At 42.0% G+C, this 13,194-nt stretch overlaps 1 protein-coding gene across 2 annotated transcripts in view; it reads left to right on the top strand.

The window, feature by feature from the left end:
* KIAA1958 (KIAA1958 ortholog) overlaps positions 1-13,194 on the top strand; it is a 75,351-nt gene that overhangs the window by 14,037 nt on the left and 48,120 nt on the right. The gene's annotated exons all lie outside the window — the stretch shown is intronic.

Genomic DNA, 13,194 nt, shown 5'->3' with positions numbered 1-13,194 from the left:
AGTGCATGCTGGGGATCGAGTGGGCTGGGAGTGGGAGGTTGCAGACTGCTGGGGAGAGCAGTTTTTCAGGAACTTCTGCTGCTGTAAATGAAACCCATGGCCTGTCCGGTTGCCAGCTTCCTCACCGTTAACAGGGGAGGTTGGCGAGAAACTGCCATAAAGGGCAGTCCTAGATTTTCTGTGGTAAGGGTGGTTTGGGAAGATTTACAGGCATTGTGAATTTAATTTTTCAGGCATCTGTGCATGCGCTGCTCACCAAGAGGGCTTCCAACAGTTCCCCCCTCTGCTGTGTGGCACAGTGAGCACACACTGCTCCAGCTCTTACACCCTGACTAAAATACTCCCCCTTCAATTCACATACTGCAAACAGCTGCACTTGTGAGATTCTAGTGAGATATATCTCATGTTATCTCAGTGACAAAAGTGCTTAGTGTGGTGTGAATGGGGAGAGATGCAAGGAAAATCAAGTGAGTATCCTCAGGATCTGGCATATGATTGGCAACTGGGAATCCTACTCGGCTGTGACATGCATGGCAGAAGCATGTGCCATGCAGGTCCAGGGGCTGGATGGAGCTGATGACATTGAGCCAGGCATTAGACCTTCACCATACCTTCTACCAGTCCCTCTAGACAGGCCTAAGTATCTTATATATTTCTCCATGCCTTTATGCCTAATGGTAGAATGAGCAGCATCGATGTGGCAGTCAGATGCTATGAGGAAGCATTAAGAAAGTTGCAGCATATGTAAGCCTTGCTGGAACTGGAAATGAGTATTTGAGTTGGACAATTGTGTAAAGACTGCATTTCTTCATAGTATTTATTAAAGTCAGTCTCTAACTTTCTGTGCAAGCACTTGTTAGAGCAGAGGCAGGTGATAGTATTGCTCTATCCCATTGAACAGTTTAGTCCAGTGATAACATTACCACTTGTGGTTTTCATGGACATTTGTTTAAAATATATCCGTGTTTTCAGTTTTGGCGGCTTTTTGCTGACATTAATTTCTTGACTCTGACTTTTCCTAATGTTATCTGCTGATATCATAGACATTGTACTTTATTGGCATCAAAAAACATTCCATAGGTAGCAGAAGTAAGCTGGTTGTTTTTGAAGCACGAAATTAAATACAGAACAACACCAGAACAGGGAGCCCTGAAGGATACCGCTGTAGCTGAGCCCAGCATTGGATGTTGCACAGCCGTGGCTGTGGCTCAGATTGCACTGTGTTCCAGGGATAAACACCCTACACCTGCAGCCGCACAGGTGAGCAGATCACGCTCACTGAGCACCTAGCAGCAAGGTAGTCTCTGGTGCCATCCCCTTCTGTCACCCCTTGCTGCTGCCCTGAACAGTCTCCATGCATTGGAGGGCAACGGGAGAGAGAGTTTCTTTGCGCATCTTGTATTTTCACAGGTTTGGCTCAAGTATCACTTCCAATTGCTGGCACAGAACTAATGCTTTGCTGCCAAATGATGTATTTGTCCCAGATACTGCTCTCCTTCCCCACATTCTGCCCTTCTTTCTCTATCCATTGGATCGGACTCCACATGTGAACAACCAGGAGTTTTACCTTTAAATAACTTTTTAATGGCTAGTTACCAATCACAGTGCTCTTGGTTATTAAATGTTTAAATTGTGCAGCTGTTCTGTGGAGAGAAAAATCTTTTGACTGCCTCTTCCATATCTATCATCTTCCAAAAGTGTACAGCCAGGAGATTTTAATTTCTTTCTCTTTTGTCTCTGGCAGATTTATTATTGTGCTGTACAGCTATTCTAAACACAAGCCTTTTAAAATGCTCTTTGAGGCTTTGTTTATTGTTTTGTTTTAGACTATTCCTAGGTTGATTTGTTCCAGTCTGGCAGATGGTAAGTAGGTTAAATTTCCCCTGACATCCATGAGTGTTTTGCTTGCTTTAGATTCCACTGTAGTGAGATGTTGGTGCAGCTTAAAATGAAACCTGACTTTAACAAAGGTGACTACACCGCTGAGGGCTGAACTGAAGGCCATACTTTGTTTTTAACTGATCAACAGCAGTGACATAAAAGACATTTAAAAGGGGGAACAGAGCTGTTAGTTTTATGTTCTTCTGCTGGGCTTTATGAAGCTGGTAATGTGGAGCTTGCTCTTCGCCAATGTAATTTGGGATGCCAGAACTTCTCAGATATCCTCTGTGTTATGTAAAGCCTTTGAGTGTTTTGTTTCAGTGCCATTGTTTTCATGGACATTGGATGTTTGGTTACAAACAGGCATGGTTACAGAAGTGATAGCATTCGTGCCCCATTAGAAGCAGCATTTCAGCATGTGCATTTCTACTCTAAGGAAATGGTTACGTTTGAAAAGGTGATTGTAGCAAGATCAGCTTGTCAATATTGTAGATAAGGAAAAACACTTGTCTGTTCTGCAAAACTGTTCATCTGCTGGGTGTGGCAGCATTTCTTTTCCTATCACAACAGGGAAGTGTGGGTCAGAAATTATTGTTAACCTTTTGTCTAGCCAGGACAGGGTCATGTTGTGTCCCCACAGGATAGTAAGCGAAATGTGCCCTTCTATTTGGCACCCCAGCAAAGTTCCCATTTAGATGACTGCATTGCTAAGGGCTGGTTTGCGGCATTGCTCTTGGCTTTGTACATGTAATGGGACTCCGGCTGGAAGTGCCAGCTTGTTCTGACCCTTCAGTGTAATCTTAGAAAACAAATACTGTTGAAACCTTAGACTAAGCTGGCAGCATCAGTAGGATTAGAAAGCTGGACATAGCAGGGACACTGTCACTTTTTCAGTGATTTCAATGATAGTACTCAATGTGCACTCCCTTTGGTCTCACTTCTCTTTGGTCCTAGCGTTCACATTTTACTTTCAATTGGGCAGGTGGAAGTGGGGACACACACACACATAAGGACTGCCCCTCAGATCTGTTGGATCTTGTTTTCATGCCTTGCATGTGGCGCAATAGCTCTGGAGATGCATGCAGGTAAGGGTGAAATGCTGTCAGTGGGAAGCAAGAGTGCAAATGAGCTGAAGGCTTAGATCTGCTGTAATGCAGGTGATATCGCCTCCTGGCTTCTCTGTTGGGTTTCCCCATCATCAAGTATGGGTATTTCAGCAGGGTGGAAGCACATCTTGGCTTGGCAAAGCCAGAAAAAGTGCTATCCAGAGACAGGTGCCAACAACATCACTGCTGAATTTGGTGGTAGTAATTTTCACTGTTCCCTCACTGGTGACAGTTTGCAATTGGAAGAAGCCAGCCGTGTTTGCAGATATCTAAAGAATGGTGCAAAGCATTAATACAAGAATACACAATACAGATTTTTTCTTTTGTTTTGGATTCACCATAATAATAAATAATCAGCTCTGACTGGAGCATCTCTTTCTGAGAGAAGAGGAGATGAAACTGTCCAAGCACATTGCCAAAGAAGTCCTTTTGGAAAAACTTCATCAGAAATTCCAGAAATTCATCAGAAAGCTGGTCAGGCCAGTTCAGTACATTTAGTCCATGTATTAATGTCAGCATGTGCTTTTCTACCCTTTGTCCTTTTTGTTTTGATTCTTATTTCTACATAAGACCCTGTGTCATTCCTCAGTATAATGCCAAAATAGCTCTGCTAGGTTCTGCTTTTTTCTTTCAAACAACACATGTCCAGGTATCTTCTGAATCTCCATGAACAGTTATGTGCAGGAGACCTGTCTGGCTTCAAATGCAAATACAGTCCTTGATATAGTTGGACGAATGGGTATCTAATGTGTGCATGTCCTTGCAGAAAATGTTTACAAGAATTAGATTAGTAATTGCAAATGTCAGAAAGCTTTGTGTTACCTGGACTGTGATCTTCAGTTATACTTGGCAAGTTTTCCAGTGTTTGTTATTAATTGCTAATAGGTTATTTATATCTGAGTGGAGTTAGAAGAAATTAAAAAATCAGATATTGATATCAATGTCCCTGGAATCACCGTAGGGTATGACACTTTTGCTTGTATTTAAGGGCCAAATGTTTCTTTTTTCCTTTTTTTTTGTTTGTTTGTTTTTTTTTTTTTTTTAATGAGCAATGGCTGTATGTTTTCTACTAGCTCTATTCAAAGGCTGGAATAAATGCAACCACAAGAAAGAATTATTTGGGAACACTGTCAAGTTGTTATAGTAAAGTATCTTCTGGTATCTTTGAAACCTACTGTGTTTTAAGAAATATTTTGGTTTATTATCTGTCTTTTAATTGGCAAGAGAAAAGAAAGTCTGCAGTACCACAGATGGAAAGATTTATATTTTTTAGGGTTTATTTCTGTTACGTTTGGAGGAGCAAAGAAGCTTATCTGGATGTATTTCTCCAAGGAGGTTAGTCATGGTTTTGAAGTGTATACCTTAAAATAAATTACTGTTCTGTTTGTAATTATTCTGTTTTTACTGCGATGCATCTTGTTTAGGGCCATTTCTCATTCTAATCATGAAATGAACCAGTATGAGCAGAAATGAGTAATTTTGGAAAGAATTTCTTCATCTGTTTGGTGCAGTAAATCCAGTACTAATGAAGCATGGCAAGAACAGACTTTAATGAAGATGTGGAATACAACAATGTAACGATATATGCAACAATATAGTCACAATTTTTCTCATACACCCACTTCCATTTTACTGGTCCCATGATATAGAGCCTTATTTTCACTTGCCCTGCCAAGCATTCAGCAGTCTAAGTAGCATGTTGCTCTGAACTGCAGTGGTCCAAAGGCTGCATTTCTGGTTTTGAATATTCAAGAGGAAATAAGTGAGGGTTCTTGAGACTCTTGAGTGCCCTTCATGACAGATAGAGCTCTTCCTCCGAAGTTGTCTTCTGTGTGCCAGCTGCCAGTGCTTGTCTATGTAAAATGAATATTCTGGGCTTTCTGTTTCTTAATCATGCACTATCCCAAAATCTCCATGTTGTACATGCCAAATCTTGCATTGATGTTAAACAAGAAGTGTGCTTGGTTAAGAACAGAAATTTAGCTCTTTTTGCCAAAGCTTTGGGACTTGCCTTGCCAAAGGTTTCTCAGGTTTTTAGGCACTTGAGGTCAGATTTTATAGATGTTTACACACCTACAGCAACCTCTGAAAATCCCACTCAGTGCCTGTCCATCCTTTTGATTACATAAAAGCCTCTGAAAACTGGGGCCTTGGTTGACTGATGCAGCCAAAGTCAAAGGGACCTTTTCCATGTACATATGTTTAAGCCTCTGTAGCTCCAGAATGACCTGGGTAAGCTCTGTCCCTCAGATCTCTGCATTGCACTGTGGCCTGCTCCCTACTTTCTCCATCAAGAGGAACAGGTCAGGCTACTTGCCCTGTGGGGTTGCTACCAACTCCTCACCTGTGTAGAGGTCTGGCATCATCAGGCTTCAATCTCTTTGGCCACTTTCAGGGAACCTATCTCAGTAATCCTAAAATGTAATCTGTTTTAAACCTTGATTTAAATTTTAAGGTAAGCTGAATTGATCAGTTATTTTATGTTAGAGCTGCACACCTAGGGATGTTTCTAGGGATAACAGAAAAATTGGTGCATGGTTGGATGGAGTGGTTTTAATTTTTTTTACCCACTGGCTGTTGACTACAGGATGTTACCCAGTATTTCTGACTGTCTTACATTTGAATGCAAATCCTTGCTGGCTCATCTCTAGGGCACCGTTCTTATTACTGTTTTTTCTATATCATGTTGAAGTCTTGTCTAGGAACTTTATTAGGGACTCAGCTTCACGTGATCTGTTATGCACAGTTGGATATAAACCTGTCCATGGAATAATCTGATTTCTTTGTTTCCTGTATGTTTTCAAGTATGTTTTTCTTGCAACTCTTTTTTTCCAAGATTGTTGTTGTTGTTGTTGTTTTTGTGATTGTTGTTTGGTTGGGGTTTAGGTTTTTTTAAGATTTTAAAAAGCAGACTTCAGTCCGGTAGCAGTTTAAAGATGAAGATAGTTGTTGATATGTCGAGAAGAGCACTGTAAAGATAGTTCCAGAATGTTTTTCTTGCTGAGAATTAAGTTCTTGGAAAATAATTTAGAATTAAAAAAAAAAAAGGAAAGAAAACCTAAACCCGTACATCCTAGTATAGAAAGTGAAACTTCATCCTCACACAGAAGTGCCAAGTTGCTGTGCTTGTTCTAATTTTCTACAAAAACCAACACCTCTGTTTTGTGTAGATGGTTAATAGTGTGATTTCACTGCCACTATTTAGCCAAATTATGCATGTTTTCAATATTGCCACAGTTGCACTATTCCGATTTCCCTTAGTTTAGAAAAGCCCCAAAGTGAGAAAAATCCTACAAATAAAAAACACAAACTGAACTTGGCACAGTAAAGTTTTTCATCAACAGAAGCCGCTTGCATGTGTTTGTGAAGAATAGCATGGTGTAGTTAAGTTGTCTGGGCTGGAACTGACAGCATTGGTTTTCTGCTAAAGAAGATGGGAGAGTTTGGTCTTCGTATTTTATGTGCAAGTCAACCTTTATATTCCTGTTTTCTTTCTGGTAAATTACATGGAAACTTTCTCTTAATACAATTTCTACAAAAATGAAAGACCTGGGAAAACATCTTGCCTTCAGGCCGTGTGTGCTTCATTCTTCTCACTGTAAATCTGAAATTGGAGAGCGTACACACACTTCATTGTAAACTCAGAAAATTATATATTTTAAAGATTTTCCAAGCATGTCTTTCAATTTCTCCATTAAAGAATGATTGTAAACTGCAAACTGAAGCAAATGCTAATGTCTGATATGGTGTGGTTTTATATTCAGATCACCCTGAGAAATGGTGTGAAGAAAGATGCAATTTTGGAACAAATTTTAATAAACAGCACAAAATAAGCGAGCCATGATACATAAGCTCCCTGGTAGCTTAAGTAAAAGCTAGGCATTTTTTCAAACACTCCACACATTTAAATCTTATTGTTGAAATACTTTTCAGAAATTATTTACCAGAAAATGTGTTCTTTCTTTTAAAACGTCCTTTGCTGAATACAGAGCTAGTAAAATAAGAGATGGCCAAGACTGATTTAAAATCTCCCTGCCATGTTTTACTAATCACAATGCACATGCATCTTCTCAGGTACCCCTCTGAACTGTGTGGCTGGTAGCATGGTATAGCACTGTACATTAATGTCAACAACACATTTGTGCTGATGTTGCTGTGAGCAGTCATACTGGCAAGGCTCATAGAGGCGCTGTGAATATTGGCTCTTTACCCTGGCACTGTTACAGCAGAGCTGTAACCATTAAGGTGTTGGCTGGATGCAAAGTTCCCTGTCACTGTCATATCCGCCTCCTCTCCCAGAACAGCTTTTATACCAGAGACTCCTCACTGAGTAGTAGAGGTACCAGAGACTCCCTGCTTGGTTATTGCAAGACCCAGGGATACACTGTGTTTGTTCTGAAAAGCTGTGTTGCTTTTGTCACACACCCACCTCCCACCCCTCTTGGCTTGCTGTGAGTGAGGATGCCAGCTCCTGTATGAAGCATAGCCTGCAGTCATTGAAAATGAAGGTAAGTTTCTAGCACTTGTAAGAGATGCCGGATTGAGAGAAATGGGGCAAGAGGTCTTATTGTTTCCTGTTGGCCTGACTCCCTTACCATGCTTCAGCCCCACTCTGAGGGCTACAGGTGTGGCTTAGGGCTCTTTTGACCTGTTGGAAATTCCTGGGTAAAATCTGAGCCTGGACCAGAAGCCAAACAATTCAGAACAGCTGTTTTCCAGAGCTGTAACACACCTCTGTAACTGTTTGAGCAGAGCATGCATATTTACACATGACTTGCAAAGCACTAGAACTATGTTTACACTACTCAGTGCTTTCAAAATCCTAAAATCTTTTCTGGGTTCAGCTGTACACTGCTCAATTGTAAGCAGTGTGGAGGATTAATATTTTACAGGATTACCTTAGTGCTACAGAACTGGGAAGAGCATGGCAGAGCATGTCCTTTATGGCATATACAAGGAAGATGCAAGGTAAGTGCCTTAACTTCTCTGGAGCTGGAGGTGCTTAGCAACTTTGCAGATATATTCATGAATGGCAGAAGCTCACTTGCGTCCTGACTTCAGCTGTAACAGTTATTTTTTTCCTTCCTAGTATCTGATACAATGCTGTGTGTTGGCTTGAGTCTGAGAACAATGCCTATAACACACCAGTGTTTTAGTTGTTGGTCAGTAGCGCTTATCCCGATGAAGGACTTTGCAGTTTCTCATGCTGTGCCAGTGAGGAGAGGCTGGGTTAGTGTCTGGGTTTAAACCACAACAACTTCCTTTTCCAAAATGTTTCTTGGAAGGAAGATCCTTCCTCAGCAAGGAGAAGTGGTCCCATGCATTTCCGTACTGTTCTGTTATAATCCTACTTACTGTAAATCAGGACACCCAAATCAGGCCTGTAGTCCTAAGGACTGAAGTTCAGGCCTGAAAAGCACAGCGGGTGTCTTGGTAGACGATTTATGATAATGAATTAACATGTCTGCGTAATTGTCAGGAGAGTCACAGTGAGCTGGGAGGAATGGAGGGAGAAACAGGTGAGTCTGAGGAAGCTTAAACTGAAACATCAGCATCTGGATGAGAAGAGAGATTTGCAGGTGGCTAGATCCTGTTCAGATCACTCAGATCTGATGTACCATCTCTTCTGCTTCTTTTCACCTGCTTCTCCTCTTGGTACTTTTCTGGTCCCTCTGTGACTCTTCAGCCATGCTGTGAAAAGCAAGGCTCACATAGCTCCTGTTGGGTGGGTGCTGAGGAAAAAATGCAAGAATAGAAGCAGTGGTGCTTGTAGCATTACGTTTGGATTAAGGATTGAGCCCCCATACTGTTCCTCTGTCCACTCTGCTGTCAATGGATAGATCTTTTCATTTTGTGAATGAGGCAGGCTCTTGGGAGGCTCATAATCTTGTGTAAGTCTTCCATGTGAAAAGGCAGGGAAACTCCCAGACACTGTCCCAGCCAAATCCTCTTTTTTTCTCAGCCAGCTGAAGGCGTTTCAACAGCAAACAGGTTTTGCTGCTTTCCTTGGGCTTGCTGTGATGACAGCTGTAGTTGAAAGCATGCCACAGTTGGCACTGAGAGCATCTTCCCTTGAAGACTAACCATCAGCTGAGGAGGAGCTGTGGTCTCGTGTAGCAAGTGTGACAGACAACCATGAGATTTTTCTGAATGGAGAACAGCACCTCTTGCCCAGAAAGATGTGTGCTTATTTTTATTTCCTACTTCCCCCTGCATCATCATTCTTGGGGCTGCTCATTGGTGATAGGAATGGTAGCTGTGAGTCATTGTGAGAGGAGCCCTGGCCTGCTTATTGTGCAGCAGAGCTCCTACTGACTTCAGAAAGCCCAAGATAAAAGCACAGAATCCCTGAGACACACATAAGGGAAGGCACTTGCTACAAACAAATGATTGAATCGATATAAAATTTGGGATGAGCTTAGAACTGTGAAGGTGGAAAATTCGAATGAAGGTTTTGTTTTGTTCCTACTGTATGTCCCTATTTATTTCTAAATCAGTTTTCACAGAGCTAAAAATATAAAAAAATAGTATAAGCTCACATAATTTGGAAATAGTCAGTGATTTCATTAAAGTGAGAAGTTGTTTTTCCTTTGAACACAAAAGCTGGAAACTGTACAAAAGAGATAAGGAAACGGACAAATGAGCATAGCTAGTTTAAGCACACATGACATTACCAAACTATCTCACAGACTTGCAGAACTTGCCGGAGTTTGTGGGCCTTTCCTCTGTAACTTATACCTTTTGTTTCCTGGAGAGACATTCAATTAAGAATATGTTTTCCTAGCTAAAGAGGATCATGTGCAGTTTGTATCAGAAACAGAGATTTGCCCCTTTCCCCCATGGTAAAGCAGAAGACCTAGAGGATTCATAACTTCGCCTATAAGATGTCATTATTTTCTATACTATTTCTTTCTGCTTCGTAGTTTTTCTTTCAGGCAGAAAGTAAATTCAGTAATATGTCATAGAATCATAGAATCGTAGGATAATTAGGGTTGGAAAGGACCTTAAAAGGAAAGGACCATCTAGTTCTGACTCCCTGCCATGGGCAGGGACACCTCACGCTAAACCATGTCACCCAAGGCTCTGTCCAACCTGGCCTTGGAGACCGCCAGGGATGGAGCGTTCACAGTTTCCTTGGGCAATCCATTCCAGTGCCTCACCAACCTCACAGTAAAGAACTTCTTCCTTATACCCAGTCTAAACTTCCCCTCTTTTAACCCATTACCCCTTGTCCTGTCACTACAGTCCCTAATGAAGAGTCCATCTCCAGCATCCTTGTAGGCCCCCTTCAGATACTGGAAGGCTGCTATGAGGTCTCCACACAGCCTTCTCTTCTCCAGTCTGAACAGCGCCAACTCTCTCATACGGGAGGTGCTCCAGTCCCCTGAGCATCCTCTGGCCCTCCTCCAGACTTGTTCCAACAGTTCCAGGTCTTTTTTATGTTGAGGACACCAGAACTGTACACAATATTCCAAGTGAGTCTCATGAGAGCAGAGGGGCAGGATCACCTCCTTTGATTTGGCATATAAGTTTTGTACTCCCAAAGTCTAAAACTAGAGAAAATGCATTGACCTATTCCCAGTCCTTCCAGTCTGCTAGCTTGTTTTGAATGTGGTTGTCCATCCTAATAATTTGGCAGGTTGATGACATCCTTAGCAATATCAGTGAAGAAATCAAAACACTGGGGCAAAGAAGCTGAGCTTTAACTCCACTGTTAGTAACAGTCCCCTCATAAGATATAGCAGGGAAGGTAATCAGCAGTGGCATGATTTTGGATGCTCTGTTGCGTGGCTGGGGCCTCTCCATTTGGAGAGCACTCTATGAGGGAGGTAGCAGCTCTGCTGAGTCTGCTTCACCCTGTTCCTTTGGGAAGGAAAAATACTGCCTGCAATCCTGGACTGACAGCGGGGCCTAAGGGACTGCAGCAGAATCTTGTGAGGACCTCAGTACACACACTTCCCACTGCTTCATTCCTTTTTTTTGCATTCAGCTCCATCCGTGCATCCTTGCCTCTGCTGCCTCCTTTCTAGGGGAGCCATATCACAGATTTCTCTGTCTGTCCTGAAAAAATCCCACATGAAGTCCTAACCAACAGTCATCCAGAAGGAGAGAAACAAGGGGAGGTGATTGAGTTAGCCATGTCTTTGCTCCCAGCTGATGTTTGTTCATTCTCTTCATGGGGTATAGGAAAGAGTGGCCACAGCTACCAACTACTGTTGCTTGTGTTTCTTCTCTGGCTTGTAACAAAGGGCCTATTCCTATTGTTGTGTGTAAAACTAGGAAGAATTTTGTCGGCATTCAACTAGATCAGCCAAGTCTCATGCTAGAACATGGAAGAGGGATGCTCTTTAGAGGTCACGAAGTAGATCTCCTACAGCAAACCCTCATTCTGGATACAGAAAATTCTTCTTCCCAAATCAAATGATGTCTAGTTAATGCATTACAGATCTCAAGGAATGGTTTTGCAACAATAATGCTTTCTGGCATAGCACTTATTCTGTACACATTAGTCACTACACTGACATGTTGCAAATGAGGTCGTAAAAGCTAAACAAGCCATAAAATTGGATTCTTAATTTAGGGTCCAGATAGCTCCTGTGTATTTCCACAACCTAGACACACTTCACTCTGAATTAGATATTGCCAGACTCTGAACTGCAGAAAAGTGCTGTGGAAGGTTAAGGCTTTGCCATCTGTAATGCAGTAAAAATACCACTGTTATTCACACTGCAGCTATAGTGGTTTTTTTTGCCAGCTACTGTGTATATGTAGCAGGTTATTAAGCATGAGTCATCTTACTGAACCTTGCCAGTCTGAATGAAGGACTTACATAATCTTTAAAATGTGATTTAGTAAACAAGAGCAGACTGTCAGCCAGCATCATGCTGTCTGACCAAGCAGAAAGGAAACCAGGTAGATAATGATGCTGCTTGTGCTTTCTACAGAGTCCCTCCCTGCCAAAGTGCCATTGCCAACTTCTGCAGCAGTTGGTGAACCAAAGACACATTGCTTCTGAATAACGGATGGATTTGGATTTTCAGCTCTGCACAAACAATCTATACCATGGCAGTTGGCCTGATCTCATTTCAGTGTGGGGAAAATGGTTCTTCAGCCAAATAGGGCTTTCTGTCTTCCAAGATATGTCTGTGGTCACGCAGCAATTGAGCAGTTCCATGCTTTCCCATGGGTTTGCACTGATGTAGCTTCTGACTATAGCCCTGACTACAGCTGTCCCTTCTTTCCCCTTCACCGTGAGTATGGTGTTACTCCTCACATCTTTTGGCGTTTCTTCTGTGGCAGGAAGCATTGTAAGTCTGTATCTTTGAATATACCAATCAGCAGGAATGTCAGTGCCCTTGGGGTTTTGATCCCTGTCAAGATCAACAGTTTTTTTATAAAGGATTAAAAAAATAAACAAATGTAACAAACAACTTTGAGATGCTTAAAAAGAGTATGTCAGAAAAGGGGAGCCTTCTCCACTGCCTAAAAGGCTTGCAAGGTGGGGACCTACTGCATTTATTGTACTACACAGAAGCACTGGTCATGCAAGGAGCTTTGTGTTGCAGACTTTGCTGTGAGATATGTACTATTATTGGGGTTTCATGTGGGCAATAGTAGAAGCCGGAATTTGAGTTATTGTAGCTGTTGTTCCCTGTGCATGCATCCTGGCTTAAGCTACTGCAAAACCAAGCTTGAATCTTACACCATTTTAACTCTTTTTCCTAATGGTGTACTTCTCCTGTTCATCCATTATTCAGGACTTCCTTACATGTCCTGCTAATCTCAAAGATGTTGTGAAAATACCTTGTTGTTTGTAAAATAGCTAGAAATTCCCATGCTGGCTCCATTTTTGACTCCACCAGTGAGGCACAGCACCTGGGTAGGGAGGGAAGACCCATGGCAAACCTCATGGAGGGAATCATAGGTATAACTTGTCCATTCTGCCTCTGGTTTTGGTTTGCACAGGCCACCCTCTGCCTGCTAGATGAAAGTGTGTGGGCAGGGATATGCAGGCTGAAAAACCACTGAAACATAGCCCGTTCACCTCCCTTGGCTCAGAGCAAACACAGTTATCTGCAGCTAGCTGGCAGGTGACTTTGTAGAGCAAATAAGTAGGCAAGTAGTAATTTATATTGATTTCAGGGAAGCCAGGGGCCATTAGCCACCATGCAGCTGTGTTTTCGAGCCATGGCACAGTTCATTTTGC

The sequence above is a fragment of the Pezoporus occidentalis genome, unplaced genomic scaffold (assembly GCF_034315485.1).
Source record: "Pezoporus occidentalis ecotype Australia unplaced genomic scaffold, CSIRO_AGI_Poc_V1 ctg264, whole genome shotgun sequence".
Lineage (NCBI taxonomy): Eukaryota > Metazoa > Chordata > Aves > Psittaciformes > Psittacidae > Pezoporus > Pezoporus occidentalis.
This window is presented reverse-complemented; position numbering and strand designations above follow the sequence as displayed.